Genomic DNA, 12,721 nt, shown 5'->3' on the forward strand with positions numbered 1-12,721 from the left:
CGGAAATCGGACCTCAATTACCTTTAGATTTCCAATTTCAGGCAAATTGGATAAAAACTACGGGTTTTAAAAGCCCAAGACCTCAAATCTGGAGATCGGTTTATATGGGGACTATATCGAAACTTGGACCGATATAGCCCAACTACGAACTTGACCTGCCTGCAAACAAAACACGAATCTGTGCAAAATTTCAGAGCGATAGCGCTATTATTGAAGGCTGTAGCGTGATTACAATAGACCGACAGACGGACATGCTTATATCGGCTTAGAATTTCTCCCTGATCAAGAATATATATACTTTATATAGTCGGAAATCGATATTTCGATGTGTTACAAACGGAATGATAAACTTGTTATACCCCCGTCACCATTCTATGATGGTGGGTATAAAAATAGAAGGACAACGAGTAAGAGGCAGGATAGAAGTAAACTGGCTGAAAAACATCCAAGAATGGACAGGCTACCGGGATGAATGTAAATAAACAAAGAAATAAGCTGAAAATGTAAACACTCGATTGGCCACCAGAACTCTGCCACGAATATTCCAACAGGAACCAGCACCACTGCACTCATCCAACCAAGAATGGCTTAAAACGAAGGTTCCTCGCTTCATTTCTACCGTACAATGACCACTAAAATCTTCGAATCTCAGTCTGTTGGGCTTTTGGTTGGCATTAAAAACTGCAAAATGTCGATCATTTCAAAAACGGGCCAAACAACCGCAGAGTCGGTTTCGGACAGTATGTGATGGCTTTATCAGCCGTTTGAAGGCCATAATTTGTGCCAAAGGTAGTCAAGTCGAACAAACCTGAGCGAATTTGAAAAGTTGATATATTTCCGACATTGTTTCATTTTAACCGTTGCAATTAATCCTCTGATGGGTGAGAAGGCCCATATGGGCCTTTTTAATTTTCAAACTGAAATTACACCTTGATGATCCAAAGGAAGCATACCCAACCCCCACTTCTATTCCAAGGAAATGTTGTCTAGAATCGTTCAAAAAAGTTTCAAACCGACAAATTCTATAGTTGCTATTGAGATTTGAATTTGTTTACGGGAACGTGTGAAAAGGTCCTCTTGAGCCTTGTTCTGAAAATTCAAGACATTGTTGGGCGGTCGGTTTATATGGGGGATATATAAAATTATGGTTCGATGTGGGCCAAGTTGTTAGAGAATGTTGTTGGAGAGCATATACGTATATCACTTATTAAATTTCAATCGGATCGGATGAAATTTGGATAATGGACCTCCGCATCCTCTTGGAGGAAGAAGGTCCATTATGGGGATCGGTTTATAAGGGTCCTATATAATTATAGATAAATTTAGACCAATTTTGCATGGCATAGTTTAGGATTACGTACCAATGGGATTGAATGAAATTTCCTCCTCCAAAAGGCTATGGAGGTTCAATCTGGGGATCTGTTTATATGAGGCCTATGTATAATTATGGACCGACATGAAACAATTTTTGAACGGTTTTTATAGAAGAATTTTTATGGGTACAGAAACATTCATAGTTAATTTAATGAATATACCACATACACAAAAAAAAATTCACGAAATTTTTTACAATTAAAGTCTTAATTCAGTTTCAAAAAAATATTCAAGTAAAAATTTAATTTATTCAACAAATTTCTTAATTGAAACAAAAATCAATCACAAAAATTAATAGTATCAATTAATTTTTTAATTGGATCAATTAATTTTTCAATTGACTTTCAATTAATTTTTTTAATTGATACTATCATTTCTGTGATGGAAGACATTTAAATTAAAAATTAATTGGATCAATTAATTTCGTGATTGAATCAGAAGAATTTTTTTTTGTGTGAACCATTATATTTTTGGCATGAAAGCGAAATTTTTTGCGACAATAACGTTGTCTTCTCCCTATACAAAATTTACAGTTTGCTCTAGGATCACCACTTGTAATTTTTTATAAAAACTACATTAAGTGGAATATAACCATATAGTTTTTATAGAGCATTTCTTGATCGCCGAAGTTTTACAAAATAAGTTATAAACATCAAATTTTTAAAGAAAATTTTTTCTCACCCATTTTTCATAAAAAAAAATTATAAACATCGATTTTTTAAAGAAAATTACCTGATCGCCGATTTCCTTAAATTTTTCATAGAAAATAATATGAACATTGAATATTTATATAAAATTCCATTACATTTAAAGTTTTATAGAAAATTTCTTAATCACCGAATATTTCTAAAAAATTCTTGATCGCCGAATATGTATAGAAAATTTCATCGCATTTGCATAGAAAATCTACGCACTGAAAAAACAGTGAACCCTTTTCCATTGCAAAATGAACTAAACTGTAGTAATATTGACCATGATTTAGCCCTTAAGATTTTTTTCAACTTGTCTAGTTTATAATTCTCTTAAATTGTAGTTCATCTATAACATTGTATTTTAGTTCATTTTTACAACACCATAAGATTTATATACCCCTACCAAGTTAAGAAGTCGGTATTATTTTGGTTTACTTGCTTATTTTTAGGGAAACCTGATAATAAAAATTTGTTATCAGTCTCTTTAAAATCTCGACGACTAAACTATTTTTAAATCAATCATTCCACAGTACAGAGAAATTAAATAATTAAAGGAACAACAAACCGTTTTACTATTATGAAAAATTTCATACATTAAAATTAAACTTTCTTTAAGCAAAAGTACTTTATTATAAAAACTTATGATGAAAGTTCTTAATACAATGTTTTTTTTTTGTGAATAAAAATTATGACCACGTGGAACAAGAAAGTAGTTCATTTGAACTCGCTGTTTGGACATTTTGACTTATCCGTTTTTATTAATCGTAAGTAAATTTTTCACATATCTTGCTGAAAAAAATGGAAGCAATAATGGAAATTGTTAAAAATTAACACCATGTAATAAAATATAATTTTTTAATTCTTTATTTTAGCTTGTAACTTACCATATGTGGGGGCATTTTATCAAACGGTGTAAGGAATTCAACTTTTATTTGGAAAACGTATCTCATAAAATTTGTACCTGAAACAATTAGAGAAATAATGAAGTATTCTATATAAACTCATAAAACTGTGTTGTTATCGATGTGAAGGATATAATAAAATAAATATTCTAGTTGAAAGAAAGCCAAAGTTTTAATGTAAAACTTACCAATTCTCTATTAAATTGTACGCTGAGGGGAAATATAAAAAGTTGTCCAAATTTATTTAGGCTAATCTGAAATTAAATATTTATTTTTTACATTAAATAAAATTATTAAATAGGTTTCCAAAAAATCGAATGAAAAAAATAATATTATGCATGAAAAAAACAAATATTGTGGTTAAAAGAAAGTTAAAGAATGCTTACCAATTCACTATTAAATTACAAGCAAAGGAGTACTAATTTTTTTCAAATTTTTAAGGGGTTATTTTGAAATTAAATATTTGTTTTTTTACATTAAAAATATTACATTGATTAAAGAAATACTAAAATAAGTTATTAAAAACCTGTAATTTTGATGGTAAAAAGGTCATAAAAACGTAAATATTCTATTTGAAAGAAAGCCTAATTTTAAAAGAAAACTTACCAATTCTCTATTTTTTAAATTTGTTCGAACCCATCTGGAGTTGCTCTGAAATTAAATATTGCTTTTACAACAAAGAAAAACATTAAACTGGTTTCCAAAAAAAAAATAATTATAAATAATTATATAAATAAAAAATATTATTTTTAAAAGAAAGCCATATTAAAAAAACAATACTTACCAATTTATGACTAAACTATACGCTGAGATATAACAAACATTTTCCAAATTCATCTGGAATTGAATATTAATGTTTTACATTGAATAATAAAAATTTCAATACACTTCCATTTCAACATATTTTCCTAAATATTCTTAATAACTTTTCTCTAAACTACCGACAAAATATTAATAACTTTCATTTAAAAGGTTTAATAAACAAACACCAATATATGTCTCAAAATTCCAAAATATTCCATGCCTTTATATTCCTCTGTTGCATATTAAAAGATGCAACAGCCCACGCCAACGCCAACTATATAACTGAAGCATGCCAAACAAAACCAAGCAAAGCCAAAACATTCCTACAACAACAAAAACACATGTGCCTTTATTGAAAACAACACCTCATCCAGCCAAATAAACCATCCACCAAAGACCATTAATAAAGAAGACGTGAATTGGGCTTTGATAGTGTTAGTAATAGAAAACAGAGATTAATATCATACTTGTTGGAAAAGCGCTCCGAACTTACTGGTTTGATGCAGACAATTTTTATTTAGCTATTTTCTCCAACATTTCACGCAAATTTCTGTGTCGGTTGCACTAAATTATTAATAAAATGTTTCACAAAGTGTTTTTGTTCGTTTAAGAGTTAAAAAAATTGCTAAAATAAGCGAATTAAGTTTTGTTACGAATGCAAAATGAAAAGAGAAACCGAAAAAAAGTTGCAACGTCTCATGGAACATGTATGATATTAATCTCTGTTTTTTCAAGAAAAAGAGGAAGAGCAAGCTTATCTCACGTCTTCTTTATTAATGGTCTTTGCCATCCACGAATAACAAACACACATACAAACCACTAAATGAACAAAATAAAAACAACCCCACGCTCATGTATACACAACAAAACTCATGTAACATCATCAAGGCCGTATTCAGGGGGGGGGGGGATGAGGGGGATCAAACCCCCCCGAAATGAATGAATATTTTTATATAAATAAATATATATTTTTAGCTGCATAGAAAAATCTTATCGAAGATGTTGAAGAAAAGCTGGAGGTTTTATTTTGAAAAACGCTTACCTATAAAACTTGCACAAATCATAGAATACTAGTTGAAAAGCCCGTCAAACGACGGTCGAAAAAAAAATAACTTGTTTTTGTTCTCGCGCCACAAATTTCATTTTTGGAAAATTCATTTCTGCTTTTTATGTGTGTTTGTTGTTCTTTTTGTGAACATGACCAAAGACCATTAATAAAGAAGACGTGAGATAAGCTTGCTCTTCCTCTTTTTCTTGAAAAAACAGAGATTAATATCATACATGTTCCATGAGACGTTGCAACTTTTTTTCGGTTTCTCTTTTCATTTTGCATTCGTAACAAAACTTAATTCGCTTATTTTAGCAATTTTTTTAACTCTTAAACGAACAAAAACACTTTGTGAAACATTTTATTAATAATTTAGTGCAACCGACACAGAAATTTGCGTGAAATGTTGGAGAAAATAGCTAAATAAAAATTGTCTGCATCAAACCAGTAAGTTCGGAGCGCTTTTCCAACAAGTATGATATTAATCTCTGTTTTCTATTACTAACACTATCAAAGCCCAATTCACGTCTTCTTTATTAATGGTCTTTGAACATGACTTACTATGTTTGGCCATAGCAACAACAACGAAACAGCCAAACACACATGTGTAAATGAAATGGCGCAAAACCTGCGAAAAGAACCTGCATAATTCAGCGATGGAAGCAATAAAGAGATATTTCCAAACGTGCACATTCTTTTAAAAATTTTGGTCACTTTGTCAGTTACTCAGGGATGGAAAATACAATTTTTAAGAAAGTACAAAAATGGTATATTTTGAGCGGAAAGGTAATTTTACTAAATTTCAACAAAAATTTCACTGGAAAATTATTGTCAAGAGACTGAATTTTAAAGAAAATAAAATTTTGACAAAATTTTCTATATAAATAAAATTTTGCAAAAATGTTCTATAGAAAAAAAAATTTGCAAATTTTTTTCTATAGAAATAAAATTTTGCAAAAATTTCCTATAGAAATAAAATTTTTACAAAATTTTTAATTGAAATAAAATTTTGACAAAATTTTCTATAAAAATAAAATTTTGCAAAAATTCTATATAGAAATAAAATTTTGACATTTTCTACCGAAATAAAAAATCGATTGACTATGTCTTTTACAAAATCGAGATTTTCTACCCATGTCTGTTTTGCCATATTTGTAAAAGACTATTAGCAAATAAGGTTGATAAAGACTTTCTCAAAATATTAAAATATTTTGTCAAAGCTATTGTACCATAAATCTGATATCGACTCAAAAATGTATACACAAAAGGTACTAAATCATTCGCGGGGGTATCACGGTACTGACCGGGGTGAAAACGTTTTGAAAAAAGTACTATAGTACTGCATTTTCCATCCCTGCAGTTACTACGTGCTCATCCGAACGTTCATTTTCAACAATGAAGAGATTAAAGACGTATCTTAGAAATTCGACTAGCGAGAGTAGACTCAAAGGATTGGCATCAATGTCAGTTCATCGCCGAATAAATGTGCCGACTGAAGAAGTCATTGATTTATTTGCTGCCCAAAAAGCCCGTCGGCTCAATTTAATATTATAAAACAAGTAAGGAAAGTCTAAAGTCGGGCGGTGCCGACTATATTATACCCTGCACCACTTTGTAGATCTAAATTTTCGATATCATATCCGTCAAATGTGTTGGGGGCTATAAATAAAGGTTAGGTTTGGTGGCAGCCCGATGTATCAGACTCACTTAGACTATTCAGTCCATTGTGATACCACATTGGTGAACTTCTCTCTTATCACTGAGTGCTGCTCGATTCCATGTTAAGCTCAATGACAAGGGACCTCCTTTTTATAGCCGAGTCCGAACGGCGTTCCACATTGCAGTGAAACCACTTAGAAAAGCTTTGAAACCCTCAGAAATGTCACTAGCATTACTGAGGTGGGATAATCCACCGCTGAAAACTTTTTGGTGTTCGGTCGAAGCAGAAATCGAACCCACGAACTTGTGTATGCAAGGCGGGCATACCCAAGGTCGTGGGTTGCACAACGGTGGGAGCCACCGTGGTGCAATGGTAAGCTGTGGCTACAAATAAAGGTTTGTCCCAAATACATACATTTAAATATCACTCGATCTGGACAGAATTTGAAAGACTTCTACAAAATCTACAGACTCAAAATTTAAGTCGCTAGGGTTGAACACAATGTTAGTAAAAAATATGGGAAACATTTAAATCTGAAGCAATTTTAAGGAAACTTCGCAAAAGTTTATTTATGATTTATCGCTCGATATATACATATGTATTAGAATTTTAGGAAAATTAGAGTCATTTTTACAACTTTTCGACTAAGCAGTGGCGATTTAACAAGGAAAATGATGGTATTTTGACCATTTTTGTCGAAATCAGAAAAACATATATATGGGAGCTATATCTAAATCTGGACCGATTTCAATCAAATTTGGCATACATGACTTTATTACTAATAGTACTCCTAGTGCAAAATTTCAACCAAATTGGGCCAAAACTCTGGCTTCTGGGGCCATATAAGTCCATATATATGGAAGCTATATCTAAATCTGAACCGATTTCAATCAAATTTGGCACGCATAGCTACAATGCTAAATCTACTCCCTGTGCAAAATTTCAACCGAATTGGGCCAAAACTCTGGCTTTTAGGACCATATTAGTCCATATCGGGAGAAAGATATATATGGGAGCTATATCTAAATCTGAACCGATTTGGCTGATATTTTGCAAGATTTTTGAGATTCATAAAATATTTGGATGTACGGTATTTCAAGAAAATCGGTTGATAAACACGCTAACTATGACCACATCGGGGATAAATATATATGGCAGCTATATCTAAATCTGAACCGATTTTTTCCAAAACCAATAGCGATTGTCTCTGTCCCAAGAAACGGCCCTCTGCCAAATTTGAGGACGATCGGACTTAAATTGCGAGCTGTACTTTGTGCACAAAATTACATATACTGACAGACGGACGGACAGACAGACAGACAGACAGACAGACGGACATCGCTAAATCGACTCAGAATTTAATTCTAAGCCGATCGGTATACTGAAGGGTATAAATATTGTATACATACCTATGCATAAATAAAATTTTCTACACATGAGATTATATGAATATTTTTTTTTAAGTTGAACCCCCCCCCGAATTAAAATCCTGGCTACGGCCTTGAACATCATCTTTACATTAATCACATTTCACTATGCCTATAAAGATCTCTGTACTATGCATTAGTTCATCACATCTGCTGACAATTTACTCTAAGAATAGGCACACCAGTTTATGAACTATGAAACGTTTAACTTAAAATTTGCAAAAACTTCATGAAATGTTATCTACCATTTTTGACGAAAATGTCTATAAATTTAATTACATGTGAACTAAAAATATTTCATTGGGTAATTTTCTACCAACAATTATTAACTATAGGAATTGTCAGTAAGAAATTGCTATCCACTTTCAAGTTCATTTTTCGTAAACAAATATTTTCTCATACAAAAAAATCTTATAGTAAATTGCACTTATTATTTAGAAAATACTTTACATTTCACAAGTAGTTTTATACCATGACAAACGAATTTTTAACTACCAGTTAAGAAATTTTTTAAGGAAATTTCCATCGTATTTTGTAGGCCATGAACTAAACGATTGCTACTTAGAATTTGTAAAATTTCCTTTCGAGTAGTTAATTTTCGTTGACGATACGAAAAATTAACTAAAATTCTGGAAAATTCTTGTAATAAATTATTGTAAAAATCTTCTTAAATTTACGAGACACTTTTTTTTCTGTGCGTGAATATTTTATACGCTACCTATTTCATAATCACAACATAGCATCTTTACTTCCACGTAAAAGTTTGCTGGGTTATGTCAGACATTCGCAACATGAATAGACATCCCGCACATTTGTACAGTATATGAGCTTTTTCTGTTGACAATTGCTCTTCTAGTTTTTTTTTGTGGAAGTTTTCTGTGAAATTTTTACACATTTTCAATTCTATTTACTCCCCATAATCATCATCAATGTCAATTTCATGAACTTAATACCGATGAAGTAGCACACTTTTGTCTGTGGTTGGTGCACAATGACTCGAATACCAGTCGGCTCAGAAGCACACACGCATACACACGCACCACACACAGACATAAACCGGAAGAGTTGCTGATTGTATCGGAATTTTTGTTCCTTGTTTTGAAGGTAAACTTTTTTGCTGGATATGTCAACTATACCAAATGTTGTCTTTGTGGGAGGATTCGTTCATACTCACTCACAAACACATATGTACACACATATTCTTAGAGAAGCCAAGCAATATTGAATGTGAATGTTATCAGCCGTATTTATCGTTAAGTTTCCATCAGTTTAGTGTCATCAATACTCGTACACGATGATTGTTTCATGTATGATAAGATAGTGACTATGTCGTCATATCTTTAAGCAATTGATTTTCGTAGTTTTCACCAACAAAATATAGGAGAATTTTTCTCCAATCCATTACAATATAAGGTCGGTATTAAGTTGACATTATGGCGCGAAAATGGAAACTTTTTCACGGTTAGATTTCTTGAACAATCTAACTTTTTGAATTGTTGCTTTAGATCATTGTCCTTCACATTAGAATATAATTTATATGGAAACACGTATATACGGTCGTAAGTTCGGCCAAGCCGAATCTTATGTACCCTCTACCATGGATTGCGTACAAATTTATACTTAAGACGGTAAAGATCCACAATTGAATTACTTGGGTTGTTGTAACACTTACGGATTTCAAGGTGTCTTAAAACATTTTAACATCGTCTTCTAAAATGTAAGTTAGTCCATACGGAGTATATATTAGACGAAAACAAGTATATACGGCAGTAAGTTCGGCCAGGCCGAATCTTATATACCCTCCACCATGGATTGCGTAGAAACTTCTACGAAAGACTGTCATCCACAATCGAATTACTTGGGTTGTGGTATGTTAAAACATCGTTTTCTTAATTGTGAGTTAGTGGTATATATTAGACAAAAAAGAAATGTATAGGTAAGTCTACAAATAATTACGAATTGATATGGACTTTTGCACGGTACGTAGAGAGCCAGAATTGAAATATGGAGGTCGCTTATATGTGGGCTATATACAATTATGAACTTGATATTACCAATTTTTTTGTGAGTGAGGATCGATTTATCTGAGGGCTATATATAACTATAGACCAATATGGACCTAGTTAGGCATGGTTGTTAACGGCCATATACTAGCACAATGTACCAAATTTCAACTGACTCGGATGAAATTTGCTACTCCAAGTGGCTCCAAAAACAAATCTCGGGATCGGTTTATTGGGGGCTATATATGATTATGGACTGATATAGACCACTTTTGGCATGGTTTTTAAATATCATATACTAACACCACGTACCAAATTTCAACCGAATCGGATGAATTTTGCTCTTCCAAGGGGCTCCGGAGGTCAAATCTGGGGATCGGTTTATATGGGGGCTATATATAATTATGAACCGATGTGGACCAAGTTTTGTATGGATGTTAGAGACCATATACTAACACCATGTACAAAATTTCAGCCGAATCGGATGAAATTTGCTTCTCTTAGAGGCCTCGCAAGCCAAATCGGGGGATCGGTTTATATGGGGGCTATATATAATTATGGACCGATGTGAACCAATTCCTGCATGGTTGTTGGATACCATATACTAACATCACGTACCAAATTTCAAACGAATCGGATGGATTTTGATCTTCCAAGGGGCTCCAAAACTAAATCTCGGGATCGGTTTATATGGGGGCTATATATGATTATGGACTGATATGGACCGCTTTTGGCATGGTTGTTAAATATCATATGCTACCAAATTTCAACCAGATCGAATGAGTTTTGCTTCTCCAAAAGGCACCGGAGGTCAAATCTGGGGATCGGTTTATATGGGGGCTATATATAATTATGGACTGATGTGAACCAATTCCTGCATGGTTGTTGGATACCATATACTAACATCACGTACCAAATTTCAAACGAATCGGATGGATTTTGATCTTCCAAGGGGCTCCGTAGGTCAAATATGGGGATTGGTTTATATAGGGGCTATATATAATTATGGACCGATTTCGACCAATTTTTGCATGGGTGTTTGAGGCCATATAATAACACCACGTTCAAAATTTCAATTGAATTTTGGTGTTCCAAGAGGCTCCGAAGGTCAAATCTGGTGATCGGTTTATATGGGGGCTATATATAATTATGGACCGATGTGGACCACTTTTCGCATGGTTATTAGAAACCATATGCCGACACCATGTACCAAATTTCAGCCGGATCGGATGCAATTTGCTTCTCTTAGAGGATTCGCAAGCCAAATTGGGGGATCGGTTTATATGGGGGCTATATATAATTATGGACCGATGTGGACCTATTTTTGCATGGTTGTTAGAGACCATATACTAACACCATGTACCAAATTTCAGCCGAATCGGATGAAATTTGCTTCTCTTAGAGGATTCGCAAGCCAAATTTGGGTGTCCGTTTATATTGGGGCTATACGTTACAACTACTTGTGCCAAATTTCAAGTCGATAGCTTGTTTCGTTCGGAAGTTAGCGTGATTTCAACAAACGGACATGCTCAGATCGACTCAGAATTTCACCACGACCCAGAATATTTATACTTTATGGGGTCTTAGAGCAATATTTCGATGTGTTACAAACGGAATGGCAAAGTTAATGTACCCCAACCTATGGTGGAGGGTATAAAAAGCAGATTAAATAACTATATAAACCTCTTTAGTTCATGAAAGGGATATACTGAGGAGTTTATAATTAATTTTTAACCGATATTAACCAATTATTCGGGATCATTTGAAAGTCAGAAGTGAAATATGGGGGTCGGTTTATATGGGGGTCGGTTTATATGGCGGTTATATATAAGTATGAACCGATATGGATCAATTTTTGTGTGACGAGCACCAAATTTTAGCAGGATCAGATAAAATTTGCTTATCCAGGACGTTCAAGAAGTAAAATCTGGCGATCGTTTTATATGGGGGCTATATGTAATTATGGACTAATATAGACCAATTTTTACATTGTTTTGAACCTATATACTAACTCAATGTACCAAATTTCAATCTGATCGGATGAAATTTTCTCCTCTAGGAGGCTCAAGAAGTAAAATTTGGAAATCGGTTTATCTGAGGGTTATATATAATGTTAGAGACTATATGCTAGAACCACGTACCAAATTTCAACCGCAAATAAATTCTGGGGATCGGTTTATATGGGGGCTCTATATGTAATTAACAGGAGGTGGGTCTGGGTCGAACGGTATATATTTTATAGAGTCAATATTTCTGGTAGGCACATTTTTTCGCAGATACACTGACCACTATATTGTTTAGGGTGCTGTGCCAATACTTATGTGTGGTACTGTATATACTTTATGGGGTCTTAGACCAATATTTCGATGTTTTACAAACGAAATGACAAAGTTAATCATATGATGGAGGGTACACAAAAAAAAATAATACATTTATTTTATGAATAGTGTTCACAAAAAATTTTCAAACACAGGATTCATAAATTATATGAAAACAATTCATAAAATAAAAATACAGGTATTCATTGAATACGAATGTATACATAATATGAATGGAATTTTTAATATTATTGAAAAATATGAACTTTTACATAATATATAATAAAACCGTCATGCCTTACATGTAACTTTTCATTTAGATTTCTGATTCTTAATGCCTGTATAATTGGACAAAATGTATGAACCCATTTATTAAAACCCGCATTAAAGTCCAGCCAGCAAAGAACATAATTATATAATTCATAATTATAATATTTTATATTATTTATAAACATAAGCACCAACGCTTCCAGTTAACATTGTTTTTTCGTCA

This window comes from Haematobia irritans, chromosome 3 (assembly GCF_050003625.1).
Source record: "Haematobia irritans isolate KBUSLIRL chromosome 3, ASM5000362v1, whole genome shotgun sequence".
NCBI classification, from domain to species: Eukaryota; Metazoa; Arthropoda; class Insecta; order Diptera; family Muscidae; genus Haematobia; species Haematobia irritans.